At 38.9% G+C, this 9668-nt stretch overlaps 1 pseudogene; it reads left to right on the top strand.

Moving 5' to 3' along the window:
- The first annotated feature begins 2660 nt into the window (after positions 1–2660).
- LOC114898495 lies at positions 2661–3964 on the top strand (annotated as a pseudogene).
- Positions 3965–9668: the final 5704 nt, after the last annotated feature.

Raw genomic sequence — 9668 nt, 5'->3', positions numbered from 1 at the left:
GTATGCAAATATATTCTCCCATTCTGAGGGTTGTCTTTTCGTCTTCTTTATGGTTTACTTTGCTCTGCAGTTTCATTAGGTCCCATTTGTTTATTTTTGTTTTTATTTCCACTTCTCTAGGAGGTGGGTCAAAAAGGAACTTGCTGTGATTTATGTCATAGAGTGTTCTGCCTATGTTTTCCTCTAAGAGATTTATAGTGTCTGGCCACACATTTCAGTCTTTAATCCATTTGGAGTTTATTTTTGTGTATGGTGTTAGGGAGTGTTCTAATTTCATTCTTTTACATGTAGCTGTCCAGTTTTCCCAGCACCACTTATTGAAGAGGCTGTCTTTTCTCCAGTGTATACTCTTACCTCCTTTATCAAAGATAAGGGGAACATATGTCTGTGGGTTTATCTCTGGGCTTTCTGTCCTGTTCCATTGATCTATATTTCTGTTTTTGTGCCAGTACCATACTGTCTTGATTACTGTAGCTTTGTAGTATAGTCTGAAGTCAGGGAGCCTGATTCCTCCAGCTCCATTTTTCGTTCTCAAGATTGCTTTGGCTATTTTGGTTCTTTTGTGTTTCCATACAAATTGTGAAGTTTTTTTTTCTAGTTTTGGGAAAAATGCCAGTGGTAGTTTGATAGGGGTTGCATTGAATTTGTAGATTGCTTTGGGTAGTAGAGTCATTTTCACAATGTTGATTCTTCCAATCCAAGAACATGGTATATCTCTCCATCTGTTTGTATCATCTTTACTTTCTTTCATCAGTATCTTATAGTTTTCTGCATACAGGTCTTTTGTCTCCTTAGATAGGTTTATTCCTAGGTATTTTATTCTTTTTGTTGCAGTGGTAAATGGGAAGTGTTTCCGTAATTTGTCTTTCAGATTTTTCATCATTAGTATATAGGAATGCAAGAGATTTCTGTGCATTAGTTTTGTATCCTGCTACTTTACCAAATTCATTGATTAGCTCTAGTAGTTTTCTGGAAGCATCTTTAGGATTCTCTTTGTATAGTATCATGTCATCTGCAAACAGTGACAGTTTTACTTCTTCTTTTCTGATTTGGATTCCTTTTATTTCTTTTTTTTCTCTGATTGCTGTAGCTAAAACTTCCAAAACCATGTTGAATAATAGCGGTGAGAGTGGGCAACCTTGTCTTGTTCCTGATATTAGTGGAAATGGTTTCAGTTTTTCACCACTGAGAATGATGTTGGCTGTGGGTTTGTCATATATGGCCTTTATTATGTTTAGGTAAGTTCCCTCTATGCCTACTTTCTGGAGAGTTTTTATCATAAATGGGTGTTGAATTTTGTCAAGAGCTTTCTCTGCATCTGTTGAGATGATCATATGGTTTTTATTCTTCAATTTGTTAATATGTTTTATCACATTGATTGATTTGCGTACATTGAAGAAGCCTTGCATTCCTGGGGTAAACCCCAGTTGATCATGGTGTATGATCCTTTTATTGTGCTGTTGGATTCTGTTTGCTAGTATTTTGTTGAGGATTTTTGCATCTATGTTCATCAGTGATACTGGCCTGTAGTTTCCTTTCTTTGTGACATTTTTGTCTGGTTTTGCTATTAGCGTGATGGTGACCTCTTAGAATGAGTTTGGGAGTATTCCTCTCTCTGCTATATTTTGGTAGAGTTTGAGAAGGATAGGTGTTAGCTCTTCTCTAAATGTTTGATAGAATTCGCCTGCGAAGCCATCTGGTCCTGGGCTTTTGTTTGTTGGAAGATTTTTAATCACAGTTTCAATTTCAGTGCTTGTGATTGGTCTGTTTAAATTTTCTCTTTCTTTCTGGTTCAGTCTTAGAAGGTTGTGCTTTTCTAAGAATTTGTCCATTTCTTCCACGTTGTCTATTGTATTGGCATATAGTTGCTTGTAGTAATCTCTCATGATCCTTTGTATTTCTGCAGTGTCAGTTGTTACTTCTCCTTTTACATTTCTAATTTGTTGATTTGAGTCTTCTCCCTTTTTTTCTTGATGAGTCTGGCTAATGGTTTATCAATTTTGTTTATCTTCTCAAAGAACCAGCTTTTTGTTTTATTGATCTTTGCTATCATTTCCTTCATTTCTTTTTCATTTATTTCTCATCTGATCTTTATGATTTCTTTCCTTCTGCTAACTCTGGAATTTTTTTGTTCTTTGTTCTCTAATTGCTTTAGTTGTAAGGTTAGGTTGTTTATTTGAGATGTTTCTTGTTTCTTGAGATAGGATTGTATTGTTGTAAACTTCCCCTTAGAACTGCTTTTGCTGCATCCCATAGATTTTGGGTCGTTATTTTTTCATTGTCATTTGTTTCTAGGTATTTTTTGTTTCCTCTTTGATTTCTTCAGTGATTTCTTGGTTATTTAGTAGCATATTGTTTAGCCTCCATGTGTTTGTATTTTTTTATAGTTTTTTTTCCTGTAATTGATATCTAGTTTCATAGCATTGTGGTCAGAAAAGGCACTTGATAGGATTTCAATTTTCTTATATTTACCAAGGCTTGGTTTGTGACCCAAGATATGATCTATCCTGGAGAATGTTCCATGAGCACTTGAGAAGGAAGTGTATTCTGTTGTTTTTGTATGGAATGTCTTATAAATATCAATTGATTTTCTTCTCATCTGTGCTGAAGTTGTGTGTGGAGTCTGTTTTGACGCCAGGACTCCCTAAAAGACGTTGATGTTGGGCACCAAAGGTGGCGCGGGATTCATGGTGAAGGTCCGGGGCTTGTCTTGGTCTTGCTCGGCCAACAAAGTGCAGCAGTTTTTTTCTGACTGCAAATTTCAAAATGGGGCTCAAGGTGTTCGTTTCATCTACACCAGAGAAGGCAGACCGAGTGGCGAGGGTTTAGTTAAACTTGAATCAGAAGATGAAGTCAAATTGGCCTTGAAAAAAGACAAAGAAACTATGGGACACAAATATGTTGAAGTATTCAAGTCAAACAACATTGAAATGGATTGGGTGTTGAAGCATACTGGTCCAAATAGTCTTGACACGGCCAATGATGGTTTTGTACAGCTTAGAGGACTCCCTTTTGGATGTAGCAAGGAAGAAATTGTTCAGTTCTTCTCAGGGTTGGAAATCGTGCCAAATGGGATAACATTGCTGGTGGACTTCCAGGGGAGGAGTACGGGGGAGGCCTTCGTGCAGTTTGCTTCACAGGAAATATCTGAAAAGGCTCTAAAGAAACACAAGGAAAGAATAGGGCACAGGTATATTGAAATCTTTAAGAGCAGTCGAGCTGAAGTTAGAACTCACTATGATCCACCACGAAAACTTATGCCCATGCAGTGGCCAGGTCCCTATGGCAGAGGGTATAACAGCATTGGAAGAGGAGCTGGCTTTGAAAGGATGAGGCGTGGTGCTTATGGTGGGGGTTATGGAGGCTATGATGATTATATGTCTATAATGATGGCTATGGATTTGGGTCAGATAGATTTGTTTTTCAGGAATGTGAGATCACAGATATGGGGATGGTGGCTCTACTTTCCAGAGCACAACAGGACACTGTGTACACATGCATGGATTACCTTACAGAACTACTGAGAATGGCATTTATAATTTTTTTTTCACTACTCAACCCTGTGAGAGTACATATTGAAATTGGTCCTGATGGCAGAGCAACTGGTGAAGCAGATGTCAAGTTTGCAACTCATGAAGATGCCGTGACAGCTATAGCAAAAGATAAAGCAAATATGCAACACAGATATGTAGAGCTCTTCTTGAATTCTACATCAGGAGCAAGCAGTGGTGCTTATGGTAGCCAAATGATGGGAGGCATGGGCTTGTCAAACCAGTCTAGTTATGGCGGCCCAGCCAGCCAGCAGCTGAGTGGTCATTATGGAGGTGGCTATGGTGGCCAGAGCAGCATGAGTGGATATGACCAAGTTTTACAGGAAAACTCCAGTGATTTTCAATCAAACACTGCATAGGCAGCCAAGGAGCACTGAACAGCAGCTACTTCAGTAGTGGAAGCTGAGCATCTATGGGAGTGAATGGAATGGGAGGGATGTCTAGCATGTCCAGTATGAGTGGTGGATAGGGAATGTAATTGATTCTGATCACTGACTCTTGGTCAACATTTTTTAAAAGAAAAAAAAAACTTAAGTTTTAACAGTTTTGCGATACAAGCTTGTGATTTATGCTTACTCTAAGTGGAAATCAGGATTGTGTTAAAGACTTAAGTTTCAGTATTTTTGAACACAAACATTCATTTAGGATGTAACTAGGTTGAGTAATCTATTACTGTTAAATAATTTTCAGCTTTTCTCAAGTTAGTTATATTGTAGGATGTATTTAAGCAGTAGGTTTATTTAGGTTAAAGCAGCTGAATTATGTTAAATGTTGCTTGCACCACATTACGTTGAACACCGTTTGGATGCATTGTTGAAAGACATGCTTTTTTGTAAAACTCAATATAGGAGCTGTGTCTACAATTAAAAGTGAAACATTTGGCATGTTTATTAATTCTAGTTTCATTTAATAACCTCTATGGTACGTAAGTTTAAGCTTTTTTTTTAAGTTAATGGGGAAAATTTGAGACGCAATACCAATACTTTAGGATTTTGGTCTTGGTGTTTGTATGAAATTCTGAGGCCTTGATTTAAATCTTTTCATTGTATTGTGATTTTCCTTTTAGGTGTATTGCGCTAAGTGAAACTTGTCGAATAAATCTTCCTTTTAAAAACTGAAAAAAAAATCAATTAAGTCCATCTTGTTTAATGTATTATTTAAAACTTGTGTGTCCTTAGTTATTTTCATTTTGGATGATCTGTCCATTGGTGAAAGTGGGGTGTTAAAGTCCCCTACTATGATTGTGTTACTGTCCATTTCCCCTTTTATGGCTGTTAGCATTTTCCTTATATATTGAGGTGCTCCTATGCTGGGTGCATAAATATTTACCATTGTTATATCTTCTTCTTGGATTGATCCCTTCATCATTATGTAATGTCCTTCTTTGTCTCTTGTAATAGTCTTTATTTTAAAGTCTAGTTTGTCTGATATGAGAATTGCTACTCCAGCTTTCTTTTTATTTCCATTTGCATGGAATATCTTTTTCCATCCCTTCACTTTCAGTCTGTATGTGTCCCTATGTCTGAATTAGGTCTCTTGTAGACAGCCTATATATGGGTCTTGTTTCTGTATCCATTCAGCCAGTCCATGTGTTTTGGTTGGAGCATTTAATCCATTTACATTTAAGGTAGTTATTGATATGTATGTTCCTATTACCATTTTCTTAATTGTTTTGGGTTTGTTTTTGTAGTTCTTTTCCCTCTCTTTTGTTTCCTGCCTAGAGAAATTCCTTTAGCATTTGTTGTAAAGCTGGTTTGGTGGTGCTGAATTCTCTTAGCTTTGCTTGTCTGTAAGCGTTTTAATTTCTCATTTGAATGAGATCCTTACTGGGTAGAGTAATCTTGGTTGTAGATTTTTCCCTTTCATCACCTAAATTTGTCCTGCCACTCCCCTCTGGCTTGCAGAATTTCTGCTGAAAGACCAGCTGTTAACCTTATGGGGATTCCCTTGTATGTTATTTGTTGCTTTTCCCTTGCTGCTTTGAATATTTTTTCTTTGTATTTAATTTTTGATAGTTTGATTAATATGTGTCTTGGTGTGTTTCTCCATGGATTTATTCTGTATGGGACCCTCTGTGCTTTCTGGACTTGATTGACTATTTCCTTTCCCATATTAGGGAAGTTTTCAACTATAATCTCTTCAAATATTTTTCAGTCCCTTTCTTTTTCTCTTCTTCTGGGACCCCTATAATTCGAATGTTGGTACATTTAATGTTGTCCCAGAGGTCTCTGAGGCTCTCCTCAATTCTTTTCATTCTTTTTCTTTATTCTGCTCTGTGGTAGTTATTGCCACTATTTTATCTTCCAGGTCACTTATCTGTTCTTCTGCCTCAGTTATTGTGCTATTGATTCCTTCTAGAGAATTTTTAATTTCATTTATTGTGTTGTTCATCTTGTTTGCTCTTTAGTTCTCCTAGGTCATTCTTAAACATTTCTTGTATTTTCTCCATTCTATTTCCAACATTTTGGATCATCTTTACTATCATTACTCTGAATTCTTTTTCAGGTAAACTGCCTATTTCCTCTTCATTTGTTTGTGCTGGTGGGTTTTTACTGTGCTCCTTCATCTGCTGCGTATTTCTCTGTCTTCTCATTTTACTTAACTTACTGCGTTTGGGGTCTCCTTTTCGCAGTTTGCACATTCGTAGTTCCCATTGTTTTTGGTGTCTGCCCCCAGTGGGTAAGGTTGGTTCAGTGTGTTGTGTAGACTTCCTGGTGGAGGGGACTAGTGCCTGTGTTCTGGTGGATGAGGCTGGATCTTGTCTTTCTGGTGGGCAACACCACGTCCAGTCATGTGTTTTGGGGTGTCTGTGAATTTATTATGATTTTAGGCAGCCTCTCTGCTAATGGGTGGGATTGTGTTCCTGTCTTGATAGTTATTTGGCATGGGGTGTCCAGCACTGGAGCTTGCTAGTCATTGAGTGGAGCTGGGTCTTAGCACTGAGATGGTGACCTCAGGGAGAGCTCTTGCCAATTGATATTATGTGGGGCCAGGAGTTCTCTGGTGGTCCAATGTCCTGAACTCAGCTCTCCCACCTTAGAGGCACAGGCCTGACACCCGGCTGGAGCCCCAAGACCCTGTCATTTACATGGTGAATGTCAAGACCACTAATCTTCTCCACACCAACAACTCCAGAATGTCAGCAGCCAGAGTTTGATTGTTCCAGTCAGGAGATTGAATGGGTCATCTCACCATTGCTGCCTCTCCAACAGGCTCAAGGATTCTCCTCTAAACACTTTGAAGAAGCAGTGCTGTAGTCCAATGGGTTGGCAGTGGGGCAGCAGAGATCCCCCCAAGAGATCCTGAGAGAACTGCAGTAATTTTCACCTGTTCCTCATCCTCCACCAGTGCTATGGTGCTGCCATAATACTTCCATACAAAGGCCCTGCGTTTCTCTTTTTGAATTATGGTTTTCTCTGGGTATATGCCCAGTAGTAGGATTGCTGGGTCATATGGTAGTTCTATTTTTAGTTTTTTAAGGAACCTCCATACTTTTTTCCATAGTGGTTGTGTCAATTTACATTCCCACCAACAGTGTAGGAGGATTCCCTTTTTACCACACCCTTTGCAGCATTTATTGTTTCTAGATTTTTTTGATAATGGCCATTCTGACAGGTGTGAGGTGATACCTCATTGTAGTTTTGATTTGCATTTCTCTAATAATTAGTGATGTTGAGCATCTTTTTATGTGCCTCTTGGCCATCTGCTTGCCTTGCTTGGTGAAATGCCTATTTAGGTCTTCTGCGCATTTTTACCTGGATTGTTTGTTTTTTTGACGTTGAGCTCCATGAGCTGTTTGTATATTTTGGAGATTAATCCTTTGTCTGTTGTTTCAGTTGCAAATATATCCTCCCATTCTGAGGGTTATCTTTTCATCTTGTTTATGGTTTCCTTTGCTGTGCAAAAGCTTTTAAGTTTCATTAAGGTCCATTTGTTTATTTTTGTTTTTATTTCTGTTACTCTAGGAGGTGGGTCAAAAAATATCTTGCTGTGGCTTATGTCAGAGTGTTTTTCCTATGTTTTCCTCTAAAAGTTTTATAGTGCCTGGTCTTACATTTGAGTCTTTAATCCATTTGGAGTTTATTTTTGTGTATGGTGTTGGGTCGTGTTCTAATTTCATTCTTTTACATGTAGCTGTCCAGTTTTCCCAGCATCACTTATTGAAGAGGCTGTCTTTTCTCCATTGTATGTTCTTGCCTCCTTTGTCATAAATTAGGTGCCCATATGTGCGTGGGATTATCTCTGGGCATTCTATCCTGTACGATTGATCTGTATTTCTGTTTCTGTGCCAGTACCATACTGTCTTGATTACTGTAGCTTTGTGGTATAGTTTGAAGTCAGGGAGCCTGATTCCTCCAACTTCGTTTTTCTTTCTCAAGATTACTTTGGCTATTCGGGGTCTTTTGTGTTTCCATACGAATTGTAAGATTATTTTGTCCTAAATCTGTGAATAATGCCATTGGTAGTTTGATAGGGATTGCATTGAATCTGTAGATTGCTTTGGGTAGTATAATTATTTTCACAAAATTGATTCTTACCATCCGAGAACATGGTATATTTCTCCATCTGTTTATGTCATCTTTTATTTCTTTTATAAAAAATAAATTTATTTATTTTTTTATTTTTGGCTGTGTTGGGTCTTCGTTGCTGCATGCAGGCTTTCTTTAGTTGTGGTGAGCAGGGGCTACGCTTTGTTGTGGTGCGTGGGCTTCTCATTGCGGTGGCTTCTCTTGTTGTGGAGCACAGGCTCTAGGCGCATGCGCTTCAGTAGTTGCGGTGCACGGGCTCAGTAGTTTTGGCTCGTGGGCTCTAGAGCTCAAGCTCAGTAGTTGTGGCACATGGACTTAGTTGGTCTGTGACATGTGGGATCTTCCCAGACAAGAGCTCGGACCTGTGTCCCCTGCATTGACAGGCGGATTCTTAACCACTGTGCCACCAGAGAAGTCCTCTTTGATTTCTTTCATAAGTCTTTTATAGTTTTCTGAGTACAAGTCTTTCACCTCCTTAGGTAGGTTTATTCCTAGGTATTTCATTCTTTTTGTTGCAGTGGTAAATGGGAGTGTTTCCTTAATTTCTCTTTCTGATTTTTCATTGTTTGTGCATAGGAATGCCAGAGATTTCTGTGCGTTAATTTTGTACCCTGCAACCTTGCCAAATTCATTGATTAGTTCTAGTCATTTTTTGGTGGCATTTTTAGGAATTTCTGTGTACAGTATCATGTCATCGGCAAATAGTGACAGCTTTACTTCTTCTTTTTCAATTTGTATTCCTTTTATTTTTTTCTTCTCTGATTGCTGTGGCTAGGACCTCAAAAACTATGTTGAATAAGAGTGGCGAGAGTGGAGACTTCCCTGGTGGCACAGTGGTTAAGAATCCGCCTGCCAATGCAGGGGACATGGGTTCAAACCCTGGTCTGGGAAGATCCTGCATGCCAGGGACAACTAAGCCCTTGTGCCACAACTACTGAGCCTGTGCTCTTGAGCCACAACTACTGAGCCCACATGCCACAACTACCAAAGCCCATGCCCCTAGAGCCTGTGCTCTGCAACAAGATAAGCCACCGCAATGAGAAGCCTGTGCACCGCAACAAACAGTAGCCCCTGCTCGCCGCAACTAGAGAAAGCCTGCACACAGCAACAAAGACCTAGTGCAACCAAAATTAAAAATAAATAAATAAATAAATTTACTAAAAACAAAAAAATGTGTGGCGAGAGTGGAGATCCTTGTCTTGTTCCTGATCCTAGTGGAAATGCTTTCAGTTTTTCACCACTGAGTATGATGCTTGCTGTGGGTTTGTCATATATGGCCTTTATTATGTTGAGGAGGTTCCCTCTATGCCCATTGTTGGGAGAATTTTTAACAAAAAGCAGTGTTGAGTTTTGGCAAAACTTTTTCTGCATGTATTGAGATGATCATATGGTTTTTATTCCTTAATTTGTTGATGTGGTGTATCACATTGATTGATTTGCGTATATTGAAGAATCCTTGCATCCCTGGGATAAATCCCACTTGATCGTGGTGTATGATCCGTTTTTTTTTTTTTTTTTTTTTTTTTTTGCGGTACACGGGCCTCTCACTGTTGTGGCCTCTCCCGTTGCGGAGCACAGGCTCTGGACA

This window comes from Monodon monoceros, unplaced genomic scaffold (assembly GCF_005190385.1).
Source record: "Monodon monoceros isolate NGI ecotype Baffin Bay Population unplaced genomic scaffold, NGI_Narwhal_1 Super_Scaffold_18, whole genome shotgun sequence".
In the NCBI taxonomy this organism is placed as follows: domain Eukaryota; kingdom Metazoa; phylum Chordata; class Mammalia; order Artiodactyla; family Monodontidae; genus Monodon; species Monodon monoceros.
This window is presented reverse-complemented; position numbering and strand designations above follow the sequence as displayed.